General features: G+C 33.8%; 2 pseudogenes; one reads left to right on the top strand and one right to left on the bottom strand.

The window, feature by feature from the left end:
• The first annotated feature begins 1,826 nt into the window (after positions 1-1,826).
• On the top strand, positions 1,827-2,483 carry LOC148191175 (uncharacterized; annotated as a pseudogene).
• A 4,082-nt stretch (positions 2,484-6,565) lies between these two features.
• LOC148191174 (zinc transporter 3-like) lies at positions 6,566-10,041 on the bottom strand (annotated as a pseudogene).
• Between the last annotated feature and the right edge of the window lie 13,701 nt (positions 10,042-23,742).

Here is a 23,742-nt window from a genome sequence, read left to right as displayed (position 1 = left end):
CACTGTCGGAAGTGTAAGAGTTTGATGATCTTAGACGGGCTAACTTGTACTTCTCGTGCCGAGATGGTGGTGAAGGAGGAGGAGGAAGGTCACTACCCTCAGAAAGTAGAAGTCTACTATCTGACTTTTGCTTCATTATTATTTTTTCCTCAAGCTTCCTTTATCCACTCCGAGATAGTAGGTGTGGATTTTTATTTTGAATAGTTATGCCTTGTGCTTTTGACCTTGTTTCCTGACAAAGATGACCTTTTTATTCTTTTGACCTTTCTACATTCTTGACCAAATTGAGGGAATTCTTGATCAATATTTTTCCATTGCTTTGAATTAGCTAGATGACTAAGCAACCCATCAATTATTCTCTCATCTGCATTCCATCTTAGGTTTTTAGTGTCTTTCGGATTCGCGAACAAACGCTTAAGTCTGGCCACCAAAGGAAGGTACCAAATTACTTTTAAAGTAGAACCATTCTTTTCTGTGTGACCATTATCACTGTTGTTTTTTGACTTGTATAGTGATAAGCCACATTTTGGACACTTTGTCAAAACTTCATACTCATTCCTATATAATGTGCAATCATTCGGACATGCATGTATCTGTTTACACTCCATACCCATCAGAAAAAGAATTTTTTTTGGAATCATAATTACGAGTGGGTAATGTATTTCTATCTGGCAGCATTTCATTCAACAACGACAACAATTATGTAAAACTCTTATCAATCCAACCATTGGTCGCCTTTAAATTCATGAGTCTTAACACCGTTGACAACCGTGTGAACTTAGTTTAACCGACATATAAAGGATTCTCCACATCAGTGGACATCATTTCATACACATGCACTTGGGCAAAAGCTTCGGCACCAACATCACGGATCATGTCCTCTAAGTTGTCTTCTTGCGGTCGATCTTCCATATCCATCGTGGAATCATATACATTTTTAGTTGGAGAGACAGTTGGAAAGTCTATTAATTCGTTGTGTCATATCCATGTTGTATAACTTCGTATGAAACCATAATAGATAAGATGTTCCCTAATATCGGTTGTGTGCAACTTCTTCTCATTCAAACAGTTGACACGAGGACATCTAAACTTGACTTCATCATCACTTGTACTCGCATTACGTTGTGCAAACTTTATAAATTCATCTACCACTCTCTCGTACTCGACACTGATGCGTGGTGAATTAATCCAATATCGATCTCTTTGCATATTTACTTAAATTGTTTACACAATTTCAATAATCTTGAATGATCACTTTGATCGTTTTTGTATTCAAGGTGTGACCCTATCCCATTCAAGAATATTCACTTTTTTTAGTTTATTGAACATATAAATTTTAAACAACATATCTAAAATTTCACGAAATTTTGTCAGCATTTCGCATTGGTCTTCAGGTACACGAAATGAAAGTGATTATAGATCATAATCAAATATGCACCCAAAGATCAATACAAAACACAGTTGCAAATTTTCATGAAATTTAAGACATGTATATTAAAATTTATATATATTAATAAACTATGTAAAAGTTATTACTCTTCTTAAATTGTCCAACCGGACAATTCAAGATTCAATACTTGTAAATTATTATTACTATCTCCTTTCTATTCATTTGTAAAAAGTATATTTCTTCAAAAAAATATGGAGATAGTAAATAATTTTGGTATTGAATCTCAAACGGGAAAGTAAGGCTAATTCAAAACAAATCAAATATTCAAACAAACAAATAAAAACATATGCAACATACAATATATTCAAGCAAACAAATAATTATATGTTGATATTAAAACAAAATTTTTAATCAATACCTAAATTAATCTAATCAAAACTTAAAATGGGTAGATGAGTTGCTAGATTGTCCAGTAAGATTCTTGGACATATTGGAAGAAACAAGGGATGCCATGATGCTGATGAAGGGAAATGTTAGAGATTTTCAATCAGCACTCAGAAGGAGAAAAGTTGAAGACTTGGTGATTCAAAACCATGTGTATTCATATTGGAGTCTGAGAAGAAACACAAGGAAACAATGTACGAAATAACTTGTTTTTTTTTTTAAGAACATTGAAGGGTCATCATTTGGGGCATCTCCTCCTTTGGATCTGAATCACCATCTTTTAGCAGTAGTGAGGGTTTTGAGAGAAGCTAGCTTGATCACCAGCTGCATATTTCAGTCACTTATGTCGTTTCTTTCTTCACCAATCTTAAGGTCAAAGGTGAATAACAAGTGGAGATTTGTGTCAAGAGTGATGATGAAAGGGAGACTTGTTCAAAATGTGAATGAATTGGAAAAAGTGGACTTGGCACTTTGCAAAATGTTGATGGATAATCCAGCCAAAGATTTTGAAGTTGAAAATATTCAATTTGCACGTAAAGAGCTTGACGATGTGCTCGTAGTCATTGAAGGGCTTCAAAATGGATTGAATTGCTTGTTTAAGCACCTTATTAACATTCAAGTATGTTTTCTTAATATGGTGTCTAACTAAGCTAGAATATTATACACATGTAGATTTCACAAACAAGTTAACCTTATTGACTCTTTTCTATCAGCAGTTTCAATTTTCTTTTTTCTGTTTTCTTACCTCTCTTTTAGCTTTACTACATTCAGCATTCTTCACAATATTATATTTCTTGCAATTTTAAACAAGATTCATGTAAAACGAAAATGGAAAAAGTAATGAACCTAGGAGCGTGGCGGCACGACCAATGGCAGCAATGGCGTCAGACACAAGGTGCGAAAGCAATGGCGAATGACGGTTGGGGGCAATGGATGCGCGTAGGTGGCGACTACGGACGGACACCGGTTCGGGGAAATGGTCTCGCGATGGTTCTGACAATGGCGAAAGAGGCAAGGCGTGAGGAAGACGAAGAAAAAGAAGGCAATGCTACAAGGGAAGAAGAAAAATGGTGGTTGTTGTCCGCCTGAGGAAGAAGAACTACGGTCACCGACAATGATGGAAGCAGAGAAAGAGTGGAAGAAGGGTTTCGTTCGCTGGGGAGAAGATGAACAACGAAAGATTTTTCGCGATTTCTAAAATTTAAATAGGCTATTGCCTCGATTCTCCACTTAACCGGGGCAATAACACCCTTACTACCTTGGTTCTCCACTTAATTGAGGCGTAAACCCCCTAGAAAATTTTAAAAATACAACTGTTAATAAATATATTCCTCGTTTAGCTTTAAAACCGAAGCATAAACAACATATTGCTTCGGTTGGCAAGCAACCAATGTCGTAGAGCTTGAGACAAAACATCTTGAATCAGGAGTTGTTAGTGCATAGAACGTTCCACATACCTTTTGTCAACCTCTACTGTCTCGGTTGTTCAGAGAACCGAGGCAGTAGCCCTATATCAGAAAGGTTGTTAAGTCAAAAGTACTATTTGTAAAAGTGTAGCAGGTTTTTTTGCCTCGTTTGGCCAGAGAACCGAGACAGTAACCCTATTTCAAAAAGCCTGGCAGGTGAAAAGTCCATTATGTTGTGGGTGGCAGGGTTTTCTACCTCCGTTGTTCACAGAACCGAGACAGTAGTCCTCTTTAGGCATCGATTTCTGTAAAACCGAGGCATATACTTTCGCTACAACTATGAAAATGTCAGTATGCTTTTATACGCTTCAGTTTAAGTAAAACCGAGGCATATATAGCGTGTTAAAAAACCTATTTTTTACTAGTGTAAATTGTGTTAATATTTTATTCATGTACTTATGAAAAAATATAAAATATTTTTCATAACAAATATTGTCAAAGTCTTTTTTATGTGACAAAAAAAATTCATAAGTTACAATAGAACATTCAAATGGTTGTGTGTTAATGGTACAGTTTTACACGTTTTACTTAGAAATCCGATATTTATGTGTATCATTCTTTTGTTGAAGGAGGATTAACTCTAGTTATAGAAAAAAACATTTGAAGGTTGTATCAGTGACAAAGTTGTATGTGTTAATGGTCAAGTAATTGCGATTTTATGTTTATTGTTAGGATCAGAAAAACTTAATAAGTTTATCTTTCCATTTTTGTTTATGAATTGAGGTTTCTCATGGGTTTAGAATTTGTTATTATTGTTCATGTGACTAGAATGACATTAAAGTGAAAATCTATGAATGATAATAAATTGTTTAAACTTGTGCGATGAAATACCAATATCATGTATGTCAATATGCATAAGAGTCGTGAATCAAAATTTATAGCAAGATTATCTTCATCTTAACATCTAGGATAAAAAAAATTCTTAAAAATAGCACATTGAAAATAAAGGAAGAAAATTTAATATTAGTTTTGAATTTTGAAGATGTGTTTTTCCCGTTACATCAAGTGCCCCGTAGATTCAAAAGCTGCTTCAGATAGAGTATCAAGGTAGCACCAAGGAGAAGGAGGGCGAGTTCCAATGCGAAACATTTTGGATCAAGCCAAAACTCACAAAGAAGATGATTGTGTAAAATCCTAATCATTCAACACATCTACGTTTATTTTAACCCGAAGATACTCACAAAAATACAATACTTAAACACAAGAGAATACCACGCTTCAGAACTCTGACTCTAATACTATATAAAATATTAAGATAGGAAAAGACGTACTATATAACATTATTTCTTTATTTTGAAAAGTTTGATTATAAAGCATTCGTAAATGAGTGACATAATATATTTTTTTATATAAATACGATTTATTAAAAAAGATATACAATAAAAAAGGATTATAAGATATTTTTGAAAGTAATTAATAAGTTTCCTAACAACTATAAAAAAAATAAAATAATCTATTAAATAGAGACATTATATATGTGAACAGGATAAACAATGTAAAATGAGTATGTGCCAAACCTCATAAAAATTGTTTGTTTTGGTTGCTTTGTGGCAATGGGATGAGGGCATGTGAGAGATGAATGATAGGTTTAGATTTTGGAGTATCGTTATTGTGTGAAATAGATGAGGGATACTGATCTATGTAGTCCCGGATGAGGAGATAGAATTTGTAACCTATTATTAGGTTGCACCGCATAATCATTAATGCAAAACCATCAAAGGTGTTGGATAAATAAATGTATAGCTGTACGATGTTATGTTTTATTGATATTTTTTAATAATTATTACAAAGAAGAATGCGATGAATGCACGTGGTAAAAAATATGATGGCCCATAACAACTTTCACTTCAATTCACAGCACCAACATTAAACTCTTCTTCACATAAACACTCTTTGGTGAAGAATGTCAGAACCACGAACCCCACTACTTTTTCTTCATCCGCCATGGATACTTGAGAGTTGCTCCCTCCATACCACTCCATACCTAATTTGTCTTTCTATAAAATAAATGTCAATATCTGTTTCACCTTCAACAAATGTTGACATCCATGAACGGAAGTTAACATCCATTTACATATTTTATATTTTAGTTTATTGTTTTTATTTAAAAAAAATAACTTCAACGGATGTGACACATCCGTTTAATAGATTTTTAAAAAGTATTTTATTTATTATTTAAATAATAATATATAAATTAAATTAGTAATAATTATTTTATTAAATAAAATAAAATTAATTTATAAATAATTAAGTAATACTTTTAAAAAATTAAATAATATTTATATATTAATTTAAAATATAAAAAATTAAAAAACCAAAAACTAAAAAAAGAAACTAATTAAACGGATGTGACACATCCGTTTAGTAGATTTATAACAAAATTTTTAATTATTATTTAAATAATAATATATAAATTAAAATTAATAATAATTATTTTATTAAAAAAAATAAAATTAATTTATACATAATTAAGTAATATTTTTAAAATAATTAAATAATATTTATATATTAATTTAAAAAACAAAAAATTAAAAAACTAAAAACTAGAAAAAAAAATTCAATGTGGCACATCCATTTTAATATATTTATAAAAAATATTTTAATTATTATTTAAATAATAATACATAAATTAAATTAATAATAATTATTTTATTAAATAAAATAAAATAAATTTATAAATAATTAAGTAATAAGTTTAAAAAAATTAAATAATATTTATATATTAATTTAAAATACAATAAATTAAAAAATTAAAAAAAAAAAAAAAAAAACTCAACGGATGTGACACATCTGTTGAAGAATTTTTACTTCAACGGGACGTTGACATCCGTTGAAGAAAAGAAATGCGGTGTAAGATATTTTAAAATATAAAGGATAATTTTGAAATTTAAAAAAATGTGGTGGTGTAGAGAGCAAAGTGAGATGGTGTAGGGAGTAACCCTCTGGATCCTTTCGACTATGGGAACAGTCCCAGGCCTCTGACCCAGCCCAGGCCCAAATATACATTTGTATTCAGTTTTTGCTTCCTGCATATGCATAAATTCTAATTGCAAGTGCATTAAGGGGTGCGTATTACTTTCTTAGCAAAGTTATAGCTTCTTTAAGTCCCATAAAAATATTTTTTTTATAATAAAACTTTTGTTGCGGGTATGATTCTGGCCACTGGGTTCACCTATGTGTTATCCGATGTTTTTAAGAATCTGACCTCACCTTGCTTGAAGGAGCATCATGGGGAGATTTTCCTTCACTGAATTTGTGGCAATGTTCACTGCCATATCTCAGGTACTCTATACAATACTTGTGGTATGACTCGATAGCAAAGAAGTGGAAAAACAAAGCTTGCTACTTGTTGCATTCTTGGACTCATGAAATCATTGGCAAGAAGATCAACAAGAGCCATGTAAATTAAGATCCTGCATTAAAAACTCCTTCCACAATAAGAGCAGTTGGACTGTTCTCATCATAAACACTTATGCCAATTCCAATTCCTACTGGAGTAGTCAAGGCAAAGAACAATCCCATCATGGTGACAGATACCTTTTGAAGTTTGCCTACAACAAACAATAAAAAGTCAATGCTCCTTTATTCTTTTCACTCTTATAAAAGACATGACTCAGATTAAATCAATCACAGATTCATTTGGATACAATACCTGAGATATACAGCTCCCAAGTCCCATGCCTTCAAAGATGAAAAGTCAACGCAGCTACGAGTGGTCTTATCGTGTCAGGATTATCTGAAGCTCCCAATGAAATTCCAATAATAACAGAGTGAACAATAATTCCCAACTCCAACACCTGTGTAAGAGATCCAAAACCCTTAATCCTAAACCACTATCAAATGAAATGATAACGGTGAATGAAACTTATATATGTAATACAACTTTCAATTCAGAATTGATATGAAAGAGTAATGAATACATGTGATATGACTCGATGGCGAAGAAGCTGGGTGTTATATAAAAGAGTACCGTTATATTGCAAAATATCTTCCGAAATATATGTTTTCAGAGTGAAGCTTTCTGTTGCATCCTTCTTCCGAAAGAAGTGGAACGTGGCTGCAACCTTTCGTGGTCAAAACCACTCCCGCAAGGTTTGGGATTAAACCGTGAAGAGAGTTTCGCAAGATACGAGATTTTCCCGTTGGTTTTGGGCCTTGGGCCAACTTCGGTTATTTTCTTCTCTATAAATAGAGTTGCTGCTTTCATTCCAGTATCATCAAAACCGAGTGTTCTCTTTCTCTTTAATTATTGAGCTTTCTCTCATTCCTTTTTCATAGATTTTCGTTAGTTTCTTTTTTAGTTCCTTTTCTTCTCTTATTCTGGGTTTCATTATTTTTCTTTAAGAGATCCTTGTTAGTTCTGAGTCCACATGCCCCTCGTGCCCTGTGTCTTTCTCCACATCTCCACTATGTACTTCATTGCAATGGTATTTCTGAAAATAAGCAGTGGCATAAGTATCAACCATGAGAGTTCCCATGGCAGTACACATTGCCACGAACCCAGTAAAGGGAAAATCTCCCCATGGATGCTCTTTCAAGCAAGGTGAGATCATATTCTCAAAAGCATCCAGTAATATGTGGATGAATCCAGTGGCTAGAATCACACCGGCAGCAAAAGCCTCCAGACTTAACGCTGCTATGACTTTGCCCAGAAGAGGAATACACACTCCAACTGCACTGGCAATTAAAATTGATTCCAAAGCTGCTATGTTGTACCTTAAAGCTTTTCCTTGTCACGATTCTTGTCTTCTTCGTCACCTGTACATTCTGCTGTAACTAAAGTTGGAAGTACAACAAAAAAAGATTAGAATAGAAGAAGAAAACAATAACTGATGGTTTATCTTGAATCTAGCCATTGTAGATAAATCTTTAACAAAACAAAAAGAAAAAAAAGTAGAGCCGAGTGAAGAAAAAAAAGTTGGAGACTTTTATATATATATATATATATATATATATATATATATATATGAAACTATGTATCAGCAACCTTATATAATAAAGAATTGATTTATCTTTTAGGAATTTAAATGTAAAGAGTCTTTCACGGAAGAAGAGGAGTGTCTCCTTTGTGTGAAAGAGAAGAATAAAAAAAAAAGTAGACTTAAGTCAACTGTTATTTTGAAATCTCCGAAATGTATGACCCATCAAAATAAATATCAAATAACAATGTTGAAAATATCAAGTCTAATCTCATTTTTTTTTCTATCCTCTAATGCATGCGTAACAATTAATAAATAAATTCTTAATCATGTTTTATTTTTTATTATTTGACCCGTACATTTTAATATTTTATATGCAGATGATATATTCACTAATGGAAAAATAACATTTTATAACGTAAAACAATTATATATCATAAAGTAGTTACAAGGATATAGTACTGGGCGTTATAATAAGTCTGCGCAATACGTTATAATATGCGCAATTTATTATAACAAATTCTCATTTGTCCGTTATAATAAGGCGAGAGATATTATAATGTAGAGTTGTTTTTACATTATAATACACCATCTATTATTACGTACATTTTTGTACGTCATAATATGTGTACATTCTTTGTACGTCATAATATGAGTACATTCTACATTCTTTGTACGTCATAGTGTGTGTACATTCTTTGTACGTCATAGTGTGTGTACATTCTTTGTACGTCATAGTGTGTGTACATCATTGTACGTCATAGTGTGTACATCATTGTACATCATAGTGTGTACATCATTGTACGTCATAATGTGTGTACATTCTTTGTACATCATAATGTGTGTACATTCTTTGTACGTCATAATGTGTGTACATTCTTTGTACGTCATAATGTGTGTACATTCTTTGTACGTCATAATGTGTGTACATTCTTTGTACGTCATAATGTGTGTACATTCTTTGTACGTCATAATGTGTGTACATTCTTTGTACGTCATAATATGCGTACATCCTTTGTACGTCATAATCTGCGTACATCCTTTGTATGTTATAATATGTGTTTTTAATTTGACATCCAAGAAATTATAATAATATTCTTGTATTATTATCTCATCCAATTAATTTATAATCAATATATCTTCAAATAAACAAATTTAATGAAACTAACAAAATAGAATTCATTTCAAACATTAAATAGTCTAATAATATTTAATACATCATTTATACATGAAACTATATATTAAATTTAAATATTACATTAATGTACATACACTATTGAATTGTAGCCAAATTTCTACTAACACTTAAAATAAAAAAAAAAGTTTAGTTCCTTCTTATTAAGATAAGTTTACTCATCATTCTTTGCAAAATAAGAAAGATTCTCAATAACTACCAAAAACCAAAACGGAATCGATCAATTGACCAAATGTTGTATATCTTTCCCTCTTCTCATCAAACAAATATAAATTAGTTAAATAAAATTAAACCTTTTATAATTGAGAAATTATATTAAGTACCTAAAATGTGGATGAATCCAGTGGCTAGAATCACACCGGCAACAAAAGCTTTTACTAGGAAGAAAACGTTCTTCTCCGGACTTAACGCTGTATGACTTTTCCCAGAAGAGGAATACACACTCCAACTTGCAATTAAAATTGATACCAAAGCTGCTATTTTGTACCTTAAAGCTTTTTCTCTGTCACGATTCTTGTCTTCTTCGTCACATGTACATTCTGCTATAACTAAAGTTGGAAGTACAATCAAAAAGATTAGAATAGAAGAAGAAAACAATAAGTGATGGTTTATCTTGAATCTTGCCATTGTAGATAAATCTTTAACAAAAAAAGAAGGAAGAGAAAAGTAGAGCGGAGTGAAGAAAAAAAAAAGTTGGAGAATGAAATATATATATATATATATATATATATATATATATATATATATATATAAATTTTAATTAATGTATGATGTATCATATGAAATATTGACCGAGTGATTATAAACAACCAACAGGATTTTCAGGTAATCTGTTTATATCTTACTCTGTTTATATTCTATTGGGCTTATATCAACTTAAGATCCATGAGGTAAATTATAAATACAAAGCCAGGGCCGAAGGCCAAGTAGGTTTCACTTACAAATTTTTCACTCTACGCTACTCTCAAATACTCAATAGTGATAATCATTCACTAAATATTCAACCAAGAGCCGAGGCTCTTCAAATCACACACCTAACTTGAGCGTCGGAGTATCTTTTGCAGGTACATCCTCCCTCGTCAAGAAGGAGACCGATCGATTTGTGCCAACACGGATCGGCCAATAGCAGGAGTTTGGAAGCGAGCGAGTGCCCCAGACACGTCAGAAGGTTAGTCTCTCGGTCCCAAAAATATCTACCGATACAATGTATAATTTAAAGAATGTGATAGATGGATAAATCTTTTAACATAAAAGAGAGAGAAAGACGTAAATATATAATGAGGCATGTCATGAAATATCGACATGAGTATGCAAGAACCAATGAAAATATGTGTACGTTCTTTGTACGTCATAAGATGTGTACATTCTTTGTACGTCATAAGATGTGTACATTCTTTGTACGTCATAAGATGTGCACTTCCTTTGTACGTCATAATATGCGTACATCCTTTGTACGTCATAATATGCGTACATCCTTTGTACGTCATAATATGCGTACATCCTTTGTACGTCATAATATGCGTACATCCTTTGTACGTCATAATATGCGTACATCCTTTGTACGTCATAATATGCGTACATCCTTTGTACGTCATAATATGCGTACATCCTTTGTACGTCATAATATGCGTACATCCTTTGTACGTCAATCCTTTGTACGTCATAATATGCGTACATCCTTTGTACGTCATAATATGCGTACATCCTTTGTATGTTATAATATGTGTTTTTAATTTGACATCCAAGAAATTATAATAATATTCTTGTATTATTATCTCATCCAATTAATTTATAATCAATATATCTTCAAATAAACAAATTTAATGAAACTAACAAAATAGAATTCATTTCAAACATTAAATAGTCTAATAATATTTAATACATCATTTATACATGAAACTATATATTAAATTTAAATATTACATTAATGTACATACACTATTGAATTGTAGCCAAATTTCTACTAACACTTAAAATAAAAAAAAAGTTTAGTTCCTTCTTATTAAGATAAGTTTACTCATCATTCTTTGCAAAATAAGAAAGATTCTCAATAACTACTAAAAACCAAAACCGAATTGATCAATTAACCAAATGTTGTATATCTTTCCCTCTTCTCATCAAACAAATATAAATTAGTTAAATAAAATTAAACCTTTTATAATTGAGTAATTATATTAAGTACCTAAAATGTGGATGAATCCAGTGGCTAGAATCACACCGGCAACAAAAGCTTTTACTAGGAAGAAAACGTTCTTCTCCGGACTTAACGCTGTATGACTTTTCCCAGAAGAGAATACACACTCCAACTGGCAATTAAAATTGGTACCAAAGCTGTTATTTTGTACCTTAAAGCTTTTCCTCTGTCACGATTCTTGTCTTCTTCGTCACATGTACATTCTGCTGTAACTAAAGTTGGAAGTACAATCAAAAAGATTAGAATAGAAGAAGAAAACAATAAGTGATGGTTTATCTTGAATCTAGCCATTGTAGATAAATCTTTAACAAAAAAAGAAGGAAGAGAAAAGTAGAGCGGAGTGAAGAAAAAAAAAGTTGGAGAATGATATATATATATATATATATATATATATATATATATATATATATATATATATATATATATAAATTTTAATTCATGTATGATGCATCAAATGAAATATTGACCGAGTGGTTATAAACAACCAACTGGATTTTCAGGTAATCTGTTTATATTTTATTCTGTTTATATTTTATTGGGCTTATATCAACTTAAGATCCATGAGGTAAATTATAAATACAAAGCCAGGGCCGAAGGCCAAGTAGGTTTCACTTACGCATTATTCACTCTACGCTACTCTCAAATACTCAATAGTGATAATCATTCACTAAATATTCAACCAAGAGCCGAGGCTCTTCAAATCACACACCTAACTTGAGCGTCGGAGTATCTTTTGCAGGTACATCCTCCCTCGTCAAGAAGGAGACCGATCGATTTGTGCCAACACGGATCGGCCAATAGCAGGAGTTTGGAAGCGAGCGAGTGGCCCAGACACGTCAGCAGGTTAAAATATCTACCGATACAATGTATAATTTAAAGAATGTGATAGATGGATAAATCTTTTAACATAAAAGAGAGAGAAAGACGTAAATATATAGTGAGGCATGTCATGAAATATCGACATGAGTATGCAAGAACCAATGAAAATAAATCTTTTAGGAATTTAAATGTAAAGAGTCTTTCACGGAAGAAGAGGAGTGTCTCCTTTGTGTGAAAGAGAAAAATAAAAAAGAAGTAGAGTTAAATCAACTGTTTTTGGTATTTTGAAATCTCCAAAATGTATGACCCATGAAATAAATATCAAATAACAATGTTGAAAATATCAAGTATAATCTCATTTTTTTTCTATCCTTTAATGCATGCGTAACAATTAATAAATAAATTCTTAATCATGTTTTATTTTTTATTATTTGACCCGTACATTTTAATATTTTATATGCGGATCATATATAAAAAATTATATATTATAAAATAGTTACTGGAACATAGTTGTGGGCGTTATAGTAAGTTTGCGCAATACGTTATAATATGCACAATTTATTATAACAAATTCTCATTTTTATGTTATAATAAGGCGAAAGATATTATAATGTAGATTTGTTTTTGTATTATAATACATGATATATTATTACGTATATATTTTTGTACGTTATAATATGTGTTTGTACGTCAAAATATATTATTACATTTGACATCCAAGGAAATTATAATAATATCCTTGTCTTATTATTTCATCCAATCAATTTATAATCAATATATCTTCAAATAAACAAATTTAATGAAACTAACAAAATAGAATTCATTTCAAACATTAAATAGTCTAATAATATTTAATACATCATTTATACATGAAACTATATATTAAATCCAAATATTACATTAATGTACATACACTATTGAATTGTAGCCAAATTACTACTAACACTTAAAATAAAAGAAGTTCAAATATAACAATAAGTATGGTTGAAATTATTAAGAGAAGTTAACTCATCATTCTTTGTAAAATAAGAAAGATTCTCAATAACTACCAAAAACCAAAACGGAATGGATCAAGTTGGGTTAGAAGTCACTCACAATAGCCCGAAGCATCTCTAATCCCAATTTAAGTAGGGAATTTTAATGTAACATTGGATGTGCCATATGTAAGTGCAGGGCCTGCCTTGAGTGAACTTGTTGCTGACTCCAAAGCTCGGGAAGTTTGAAGAGCCATCTTGGCATTTAGTTGTAGACATGTCATAGTCATCTAAACAACAACAAAATCATTAGTTGTAGACATGTTATAGTCATCTAAACAACAACAAAATCCTTAAACATGGCATAGCCATATATAGTTAAATAAAAAAAATTATTGGGAACAGGAAAATAACAGAAGTTAAACCAAAACATAGAATAGGATAAGGGGCTTTGCAAAGCTCTACAGTAAAACAAAAAAGACTGAGTAAAAATTCCTAGGGATAACAAGGTACCTGGATTAGCGATAGAACTCTTCCGATGCTTATCAGTTAATACTTTAAAAGCAAATATATTGTCATGAACAATTAAAATAAATATCAATAGAAGTCGAGAATGAGACCAATATGTAACCTTAGCACCATAAAATAACAGTAGACCAATGCAGAAAAATCTGAACCTTTTCATATGACCAAAGTACATGCAGATATAATTTAAAAGCTTGTGAGAACTGGCAGAACGAATTTCAACCTCTCGGAACCTTCAAATTTTCTTTTGCTTACCGTATAACATTCTTTATCTGTGTTTAACTCAGCTATATCAAGGGCCCATGTGCGAATCCATTCAAGACCAGTAGAAATTCAACATTTTCATCGAGCAAGGCAGATGAAATGGAAAGAGTGAAGGGAAACCAATACACATGAGTCAGCAAAAATAACAGCTCTTCTCACATACGCTTCCTGGTGATGACAAACTCTCTCGATGGATTAAAAGAAAAGTTGAAAGTTTTCCTACTTTAGCACACAAGAAAAACAATATAGCAAGAGGTATAAACATATACAAATAATAGGACACCAAATTATCAACTCCATTAGCATAAAAACAAGAAACTAATGAGATCATATTTGTTTAAATTTTTTATTTATATGCTCATGCAACACTTGATCTCTTTATTTTGAGACATCTGTCCCACCTTCATAACACGAAAATTTCTGGACTCTCACAGACTCGTAATTTTTAATATTTTATATGTAGATCATATATTTTTATCATAATTAATTTATTATCATTAAATTAAAACAGCGAAGATTAATGTGATATAGATGATCTGACCTATATGAACAGTTGGTATAAATTATCTCATATAGATTTACGATACTAGATATAGATTAAGAGTAGGAATAATATATTAAACTGTGTGATCGGCACTTATCAAAATAATATAGAAAATATATATATATATATATATATATATATATATATATATATATATATATATATATATATATACTAATATAATAAAAATGAATATATAAGTTAAGTAACGATAATTATAAAATATATTGTTTGTGTCGACCGATTAATTGAAAACTCATTACCGATTGTTTAATCTCGGAAGAAAATTACAATCAAAATCAGATAATTATCTATTTAATTTAAAAATTATTATTATTTTTAGATAATATTATTTTATAAAATTAAACTAAAATATATAGTTTTTGAATTTAATTTTATTAAATTTATAAGTAATGAAAAATTAACATCCCAAATTATATAGAACTATATAATCTAGTAGTCCATATTTTAATATAATAGAACAATTAGAAGAAGACTTGTGGATAAAGTCTTAAGGTTACAGTCATCCCAAAATGGTTGTAAATTTAAAACTTTAACACGATAGAGTATTTCAAAATAAGCAGAAGCCTATGGATCCTAACTAGACTAAGCAGCAATGTCATCTCCCTCCAAGGCCTGCACCAGAGCACCTCATCTACCTCTGCTTACATCCAAATGGATGATTATTGCAACAGAAAACACACACAAACGAAAGACACACACAAGCAGAAGGGTGAGTTAGATATACAAAAATCATGTTATAACAATCCCACACAACATGCAAGTTTAATTCATATATATTGGATCACTTAACACAACTTGTTACACTTTAAACTTCACTCGTCTGGACTTAGAATGATAATCGAGCTATGGTGGGTCTTGCACTCTTAGTGGCTTATGATACTTAGGTTCCCCACCCTACCACACTCACGAGGTTAGCTTGTTTCGGACCTTGAGGCGTCCTGGAAGCCCCCAAGACTAAGACCTCCTGCCACTCCTTACCACATGGTTCAATCCTCTCTACGTGCACTAGTGCATAATTGACTTTTAATGTCCCCCCATAGACGTCCGTTCACAAAAGCCCCAACGTAAATAATTGACCGGTGGCATATTCGTAAATAAGTGAAACTCTAGACGTCCGTTGTGAGGGGGGACGGACGTCTATAATATTATAGACGTCCGTGGGAGGGCCCGGACGTCTACGAGGCTGAACAAAATCAACGCTTCAACTCCCCTTGTCAGACCTTAAACGTCCGTCTTGGGAGGGGGCGGACGTCTATAATATTATAGACGTCCGCCGCCTCCCACGGACGTTTAGGGTGCTGACAGGGTGGTTGGAGAATTAATTGTCTTCATCCACTTAAACGTCCGTCCTAGGAGGGGGCGGACGTCTATAATATTATAGACGTCCGTGGGAGGGGGACGAACGTCTATTAGACTGAATAACTGAACGTTTCAACTCCCCATGTCAGCCCCTTAAGGGGCAGAAGAGCATTAATTCTCCAACCAACCTGTCAACACCCTAAACGTCCGTCCTGGGAGGGGGCGGACGTCTATAATATTATAGACGTCCGCCCCCTCCCAGGACGGATGTTTAGGGTGCTGACAGGGTGGTTGGAGAACCCGTCGGTCTTCCCAAGAGCAGAAATGAAGGAAAATGTGAAGGTAAGGGTGTTCGAGGTGTGAGAATTCAAAGTGTTAGCAGAAAAGAAATTGACCAAGCTCATTTATACGTCTTAAACAACACTGTTGATGTGATTCCTTACATTTCTGACCACGTTAATGAAATAAAGGCAGCAAACCCAAAAATGAGTGAAAAATGGCATCTTAATGAACATTTGAAAACCTTCTTGCAATGGTTTAAGAAAAAGATTTATGCGACTCCACATGTTTCTGAAACTTTATTGAGGTTATCTCGTGGGCCGAACACAGATGTCATTACATATGGTGGGTACTATATAAACAATATTTCTTTTCAGACAAAGGTAGAAGATGACAAAAGCAGAGTTCAAAATAGTGGCGTCATACTACAAGCTGAGGCTGTGCACTTTGCTAGTTCTAAAGACAAAAATCCAATCACAACATCCATCAGTTATTTTGGAATAATACAAGAAATATGGGAAGTTGATTACGTTACTTTTAGAGTCCCAATTTTCAAGTGTAAATGGGTTGATATAAATTCTGGTGTCATGATGGATGACCTTGGTTTCACATTGGTAGACTTGAACAAGATGAATTACACTGATGAACCATTTATCATGGCTAGTCAAGCAAGACAAATATTCTACGTAAATGATCCATCGAATAACAAATGGTCAGTGGTTTTAGAAGGAAAAAACATGCATGAACATGATGATGACAATTCTCTTGATATACTTGAGACAACATTTGTTGCATGTAGACCCACTGAAGACCCAGTTGATGACGTTGTCGATGTCATGCAGGCAATTCGTAGTGATCACAACGAAGGCATTTGGGAAAAAACAATTAATTAATAGGTTGATATTTTCACTTTTATTGACTTTATATGTATGTTCATCATAATTGAATTATTACTAACGTTGTACAATTTTTCAGGTATGTCGGCCTCAGACTCAGGATCGGGAAAGAGCAGACGTGGACGAGGCGTCACCCGAGTAGCAGATGTGACATCCGGACGCGTGGATGGTCAGAGGAGGCATGTTGACATCGACCACAGATCAGGTCATCCATCAGGGCCAAATGCTGATAGGTTTAGGAGTTATCTGGGTAAGTTAGCAAAAAGTCATGTCTCTATCCTTCATGCATGTTGCGATGACGTCCCAGAGGTCGACAAGAACCTCTTATGGCAAGATGTTCAGGTATGTTTATACTTCATGCAATTTGTGATATACTTATCTTTTATGTTTTCTTTTGGAATAACAAGTTTTTTGTTTTAAACAGTAACATTTTGATATTCCAAACACAGTGCAAATTAGAAAGAAAGTGTTATCGCGTATAGCGATAAGATGGAGGGATTTCAAGACAAGGCTGACACGACTATATGTCTTTGGAGATAGACAACATGAAAATCCATGTCAGCATTATACCTTCACAAAGGAGGATTGGATGCAGTTTCGTGCATCTAGAGAGTCTAAGGAATGGAAGGTATGTTTCTTAAGATCGTCTTTCATTGAGTTTTTATGATTTTACACTTATTTATATACATGGTTTCACAGGGTAAAAGGTTAGCCGCCCAAGAAAGACAAAGGCTAAACGACGCACCCCACTTGTTATCACGAGGTGGATATGCAAAACTAGAGAAGAAACTGAGAAAGTCTAGAGCGGATGCCTTGGGACTTGAGTCGCCGGACCTAGCACCTGCACCTGCTAGGTACGAGCTGTGGAAGGCTGCTCGGACTAAATCTGATGGGAACATGACATCTTCCTAAGTTGCCTTGATCTCATAGAGAATTGTAAGTTCAAATTATAAGCAGTTATTTGATTGTGTATCTATCACAGCATGTCTTCTAAGTAACTTGGTTTTTTTATGTGCAGGATGAGTTGGTTGAGCAGCAGACTCAGGGCACATTTGCTGGCCAAGGTAGGGACGACATTCTAACAACGGCCATTGGAAGGCCCGAGCACCCAGGACGTGTACGTGGAGTTCCTGGGGCGATTGGTCTTCGTGACTACTTTGGCCCTACACAGAAAACCCCCCAATCAATGAGTCAGGAGACACTGAGGCAGATGGATCTTCAGTAGGAGGAAAGACTCAACCAAAGCATGAGATCAATGGAGCAACAATTCATGGAGCAGCTACAAGAACAAAAACAAATACAAAGAGCGCTTGAAGAAAAGCTGCATTCCATGACGCAAGGCAACATGGGGGCCGATGAAACTCCCACACCACCTCGTGTCAACATTAGAGGATCATGCTCTGCTGTAGATCCCACTCAGTATAGCGGTCAATATGAGCTGTTGGTTGATGGGGATCCCCCACGCATTGTGGCTATCGGACTAGTGCTTGAGGGAGGATAGACCATTCATGGTGTTGCCATATTACCCCAGCACGTGCGTGTGACCATTGACGAGGTTCGGGATCCCCAGGCTCAGGTGACTGTACCCACTCCAGAAATTAACTTTGTGGGGGAGGCCATAGGATCATTTATTGTCTGGCTTAGAGCATTGATCATGTCCCACATCACTACTCCACAGGTATAATGTCTTTTTCCTTAGTATTTCTATGTTTATTCTTCAAATAATTGTTGATAACGCTTTGACGTAAATTCTTATCTTCAGTTCACACGTCCTCAGAAGCAGCCAATTCATGCTACAGTCATACATGAAGATGATGAGATGGCTGAAGCGGAGGATGATCCTCTATCAAAGTTAATGACAAAATTACCCAGATTGAAGAAAGCATCATTAGAACTATACTGGGATTTGAGAGTATTTGGTCTTCCCCCACATGTGCCAGTTTATATCACATTCTCTGATGCATTGGAGGTGATTGGGGGAGACAGGATGTTGAATATTTCCATCATTCAGCTGTGATGCATGTAAGATAGTCAATTTGGTCTTTCATATTACTTTTATTTACATTGTTATAGTTTCTAACAACTTAACTTTGTTGTTTTAGGTACATGGACCCAATCGTTGTAGACCAAGGTCGATCTTCCATGTACGGATTTGTTGAACCTCAGACCATTCAACCGTTTGGTAACACACTTCAAAATAGACAACATTATTTGCAAACATGGATGGATGAGTCAAAAAGAGACGTATACCTTGTGCCATACATTGAGGGGTAGGTGTTGTTATATGTGGTCAGTTCATTATTATAGTTTCCTTAATTAGTTGAATAACTATTTGTCCTTTGTGATAGGTCGCACTGGCAGCTGATGGTCATCATTCCCAAACAATGTAAAATTATATGGTTTTGTTCGTTGCACATGAGGATGAAAAATGAGTTGAGAACCATGCTTCAAGGGTAAGTGTTTCTCCAAAAATGACTTTGAATTTGATGTTCACCTTCAACTTTTATGATAAAATAGTCATATTAATTATACTTTGTGTTTTCAATCTATACAGAGTTATTGGTAAATCTCGTGGTCAACTAGTTCAAATTTTGTATCCAAAGGTTGTAAGTCATTTATAGTTTCTAATTCATTTTCTATGTTATTGAATGATCTAAATTCTTAACTATTTAGTTTGTGATTTTAGTGTAACCAGCAGCTAGATTCATGGGAATGTGGCTTCTATGTGATGTGTTGGATTAAGACCATCATTCGAGCTGTCATTACAGATGACTGGAATGAGGTAATGATGTATACCTTCAATACATTACAAATCAAATTCATCTTCAACATATATGAAACCATAATGAATCTTTCTTGAATTTTGCAGCGCTTCAAGAGTACATCGCCTATTCCAGAGGACACAATTAAACAGATAAGGCAGGAGTGGACCGCTTATCTTCTGCAAAGATGGAGTTAGGAATAGTTTTATTTCTTGTTGAACATTGTTTAGTTTTAGTTGAAGTTTTATGTTGATAGTTTTGGTAGTGGATTGAACTCCACATTAAGTAGAACTTTGTTTATATGAAACGCATATTTATATTATTGCAAAATTGTTTTGGGACATTTTTCTGCTTTTCAGGTGTGGTTTTATTGAAAAAATAAATTAATTTTTAAAAAAAAAACGCCCAGTAAACGTCCGTTAGTGTACAGTCGGACGTCTATAGACGTGTGGCAGTGCACAAACGGACGTCCACCCCCCAGCCCCTACCACAAACAATTCAGCTAGGTAGACATCCGGGGAAGGAGGAGGCGGACGTCTATATAGACGTCCGTCCTAACACAGCGAACGTCTATATAGACGTCCGTTGTGCAAGGTCGGACGTCTATATAGACGTCCGTCCTGACACAACGGACGTCTATATAGACGTCCGTCCTGACACGACGGACGTCTGAGTAACGTCACCCACATAGAAGTCGGGTGAACGTCGGACGTCAAAAGGCCAAAAGAACGGACGTCTAAAGCCCTTTCTGCACTAGTGGTGAGAAGAAAGCCCATTGGAGTTTCAGGATGACCCCCAAGACTGAGCTCCCACTTTCATTCTAAACAACTAAGGGCACCACCATGGATCTTCTCCTTGAAGATCATGGAATTACGTCCATCAATCATACTTTTAAAAGCACATACTTTGAATCACCAATCATACCTTTGAATCACACACACTTTCATTTTAACAGTATACAACACGTTTGAATCCCATCATACAATATAATCTGCTCCAACACATACTTCACAAACCATACAACATTGATCTCTATGTGAAACAATATAAAAGAGAAGATAAAGAATAAAACCTTAAACGCTTCGCATAGCGCACACTATTCGCAAAGCGAGACAGCATGGTCTCGCACAGCGCACCCCCTAATTTGTCATGCGAATTAACTCGCAGCGTGCATCAGACTTTTAACCTCTCGCATAGTGTACCCAGGTCGCTATGCGAGAGCCTAGACAGAGACCAACCCCCCTAAAACTCTCGCTTTGCGCCCAATTCGCCTTTCAAATTAAACTGGCAGTGGCTCCAAGTCACCTCTAGTGGCATAGCGACCAGATTCACTATGTGAATCGCCAGACAAAGAGCAGCACCCTCCAGTCATTCGCACAGCGCACTAGCTCGCACAGCGAATGACTCAAACGGAGAGTACCCTCTGCAGGGACTCGCTATGCGAGACAGCTTGCATAGCGACTCTGCATCATCTACAGAACGTAAATTTTGCAGAATCATGCACTCACACCAGCCCTTACCATTTCTAGCCCATTTCTCCAATTTCTAACACCCTTAATATATCTTTTCTGTTAAATAAAAAGGAAAGGCTATGGGATAGTGGTTGGTTTAAGTGCCTTTAATAAACATTAGAATAGTTATGCGTGAAGTGTACAAGTTGAATTCTGATTTTGGGTCTATACATTTAAACCGGAAACTTTGGTACTATGAGGAGTAGAATTGGTTACATGTTTGTCTAGTAATTGTTGTTTGGTTTGGAATACTTTTGGATGTTTGTACTTTGATGTAGAGAAAATGGAATGGTTTGAGTTTATATGTGCATTTTGAAATGAAGCTAAATTTTGTAGGTATGCTTGTATGTAGATGATATGAACTAAAGGTAGAAAATTTATGATTTGAATGTTAAAGTGGTAGTTAGGTGAATGTAGATGATATGAACAAAAGTTATTCTACAGAATTGGATTAGTGAGAATTGTGTTTTGGGTGATGGAATTGTCTTAGTATGCTATATTGTTGGTCTTAAGAATAATTTTAAATCAGGATGTTTGCTATGTTTGGTAATTTGTTTGAGAAAATTGACGCACGTTTTTGGGAAAACTAGCACCTGGAATTAGTTTAGTAAAGTGGCAGTTTTCTAGTTGGATGTGTAGTATTATATATTTTTCCAGTGTATATGGTTGTTTGGGTATATATATATATATATATATATATATATATATATATATATATATATATATATATATATATATATATTAATTGATATGGTGTTAGGATAAAGGATATATGGTTCTAAAAAGAAATTGAAGTTGGGAATCCATTAGGTGGTGTAGTGTTTTTTTCTTTTGCTGGAGAATGACTTTAAAAACTAACCTATGAATTTTTGTATTATGGTTGTTATAAGGTTTTAGCTCCTGGAAAATATTAGAAAAGAATCTGGTACATGGTCTTGGAAGCTAATGTTTAAATATGATCGGTTTAATGCAGTGAATTTTGTTTTTCTAGAAAATGGATTAGTTTAGTGCAAGAATTTTTTTGGAAAAAAAAATATGTACAATGTTTGTTTAATTGGTTATGAAAAAAAATTGTTAGGGCATGAATGTGCAGAATTATTTTAGTGTCATTTTGAAGGTAGAGGTTGATGTGGTTATAGGTTTTTGCATGTAAAGTTTAAGTTGGAAAAAGAAGAGGAGACGACTTAGTGAATTATTACTGTGACTTGTTTGCTGTGATTTTATTGTGAAATCACGGGATGATATGACTAATATACATAAAAACATAGTTATCAGTTCTGTATCGGTTTTCAATTTAATATGTAAAAATGATGTGTTTGTTATATGTATTGGATGCAATGTTATCATATGTTGAATATTGATACTCCAGAGTAATACTCCGATAGCTAAGTGCACGTTCTGTTTTGAGCAGGTATGCTTTTAATTCTGTTAGTAATGCTAGGTATGGACTGTTTTTTTATTATTTAAGCACTTTTTGGGGTGATTAAAATGCTGGTTGTGAATATTTGTTGTTTAATTGAGGTTGTTTAGTTATTATCCTTGTAGATTTCGATTACTACTGAATAGTCATTGGTGTAGTTTTGTGCTGGAGGGGATTTTAGAGAAGGCAATTAGTAGCATCCAATAGTTGGACAGTTTTCGTTGGAGACTATAGGATATTATTCCATATAAAGTTCAAGTAGTTTCACGAGTCAATATGGTTGTGTGCTGGACATAGTTTTCGAACTTTGAGGCTTGATTTTTAGGGTTCGAGATTTGTATGTTTGGATGTGAACAAACCTATAAAAAGGAGATCTAGACGAAATTGGTTGGGAGTGAAAGGGAAATGCGAAAGTGCGAAGCTAGGCGAAAGAGGTTGCAACGTGAAGAACATCAAGTTCCAGGTATGGAGAATGTTAAACTTGCTTTTGGTCGAACAATAGGCAGAGTAAAACCTAGTCCCTACTAAAGGACTGACAGGAAATCAATCCAAGGACTTTGGTCCTTATTAAGTTTAGAACCTAGAATTTGGTCTTAATTATTACTAACTAAAACAAGGTGGGGAATAAGAAAAATGAATTAAAAGAAAGAAGGTTAACTAATAATACGTGTATGTATAGATAAAACTAATGGGTGAATGCATGATGTGAGAATGGAAATCAAATATTAATTAAATGCAAAGATTTAAGCATGCATTGTAAGGACCTAAAAATTTGAACCCAGGGTTATTGGGCCTTAATTGTGGCAGCCAGACCTTT

The sequence above is a fragment of the Vigna umbellata genome, chromosome 11 (genome assembly GCF_029865625.1).
Source record: "Vigna umbellata cultivar VRB3 chromosome 11, Vumbellata_1.0, whole genome shotgun sequence".
In the NCBI taxonomy this organism is placed as follows: Eukaryota; Viridiplantae; Streptophyta; class Magnoliopsida; order Fabales; family Fabaceae; genus Vigna; species Vigna umbellata.
The sequence above is the reverse complement of the archived record's forward strand: the minus strand, read 5'-3'. Positions and strand labels throughout refer to the sequence as shown.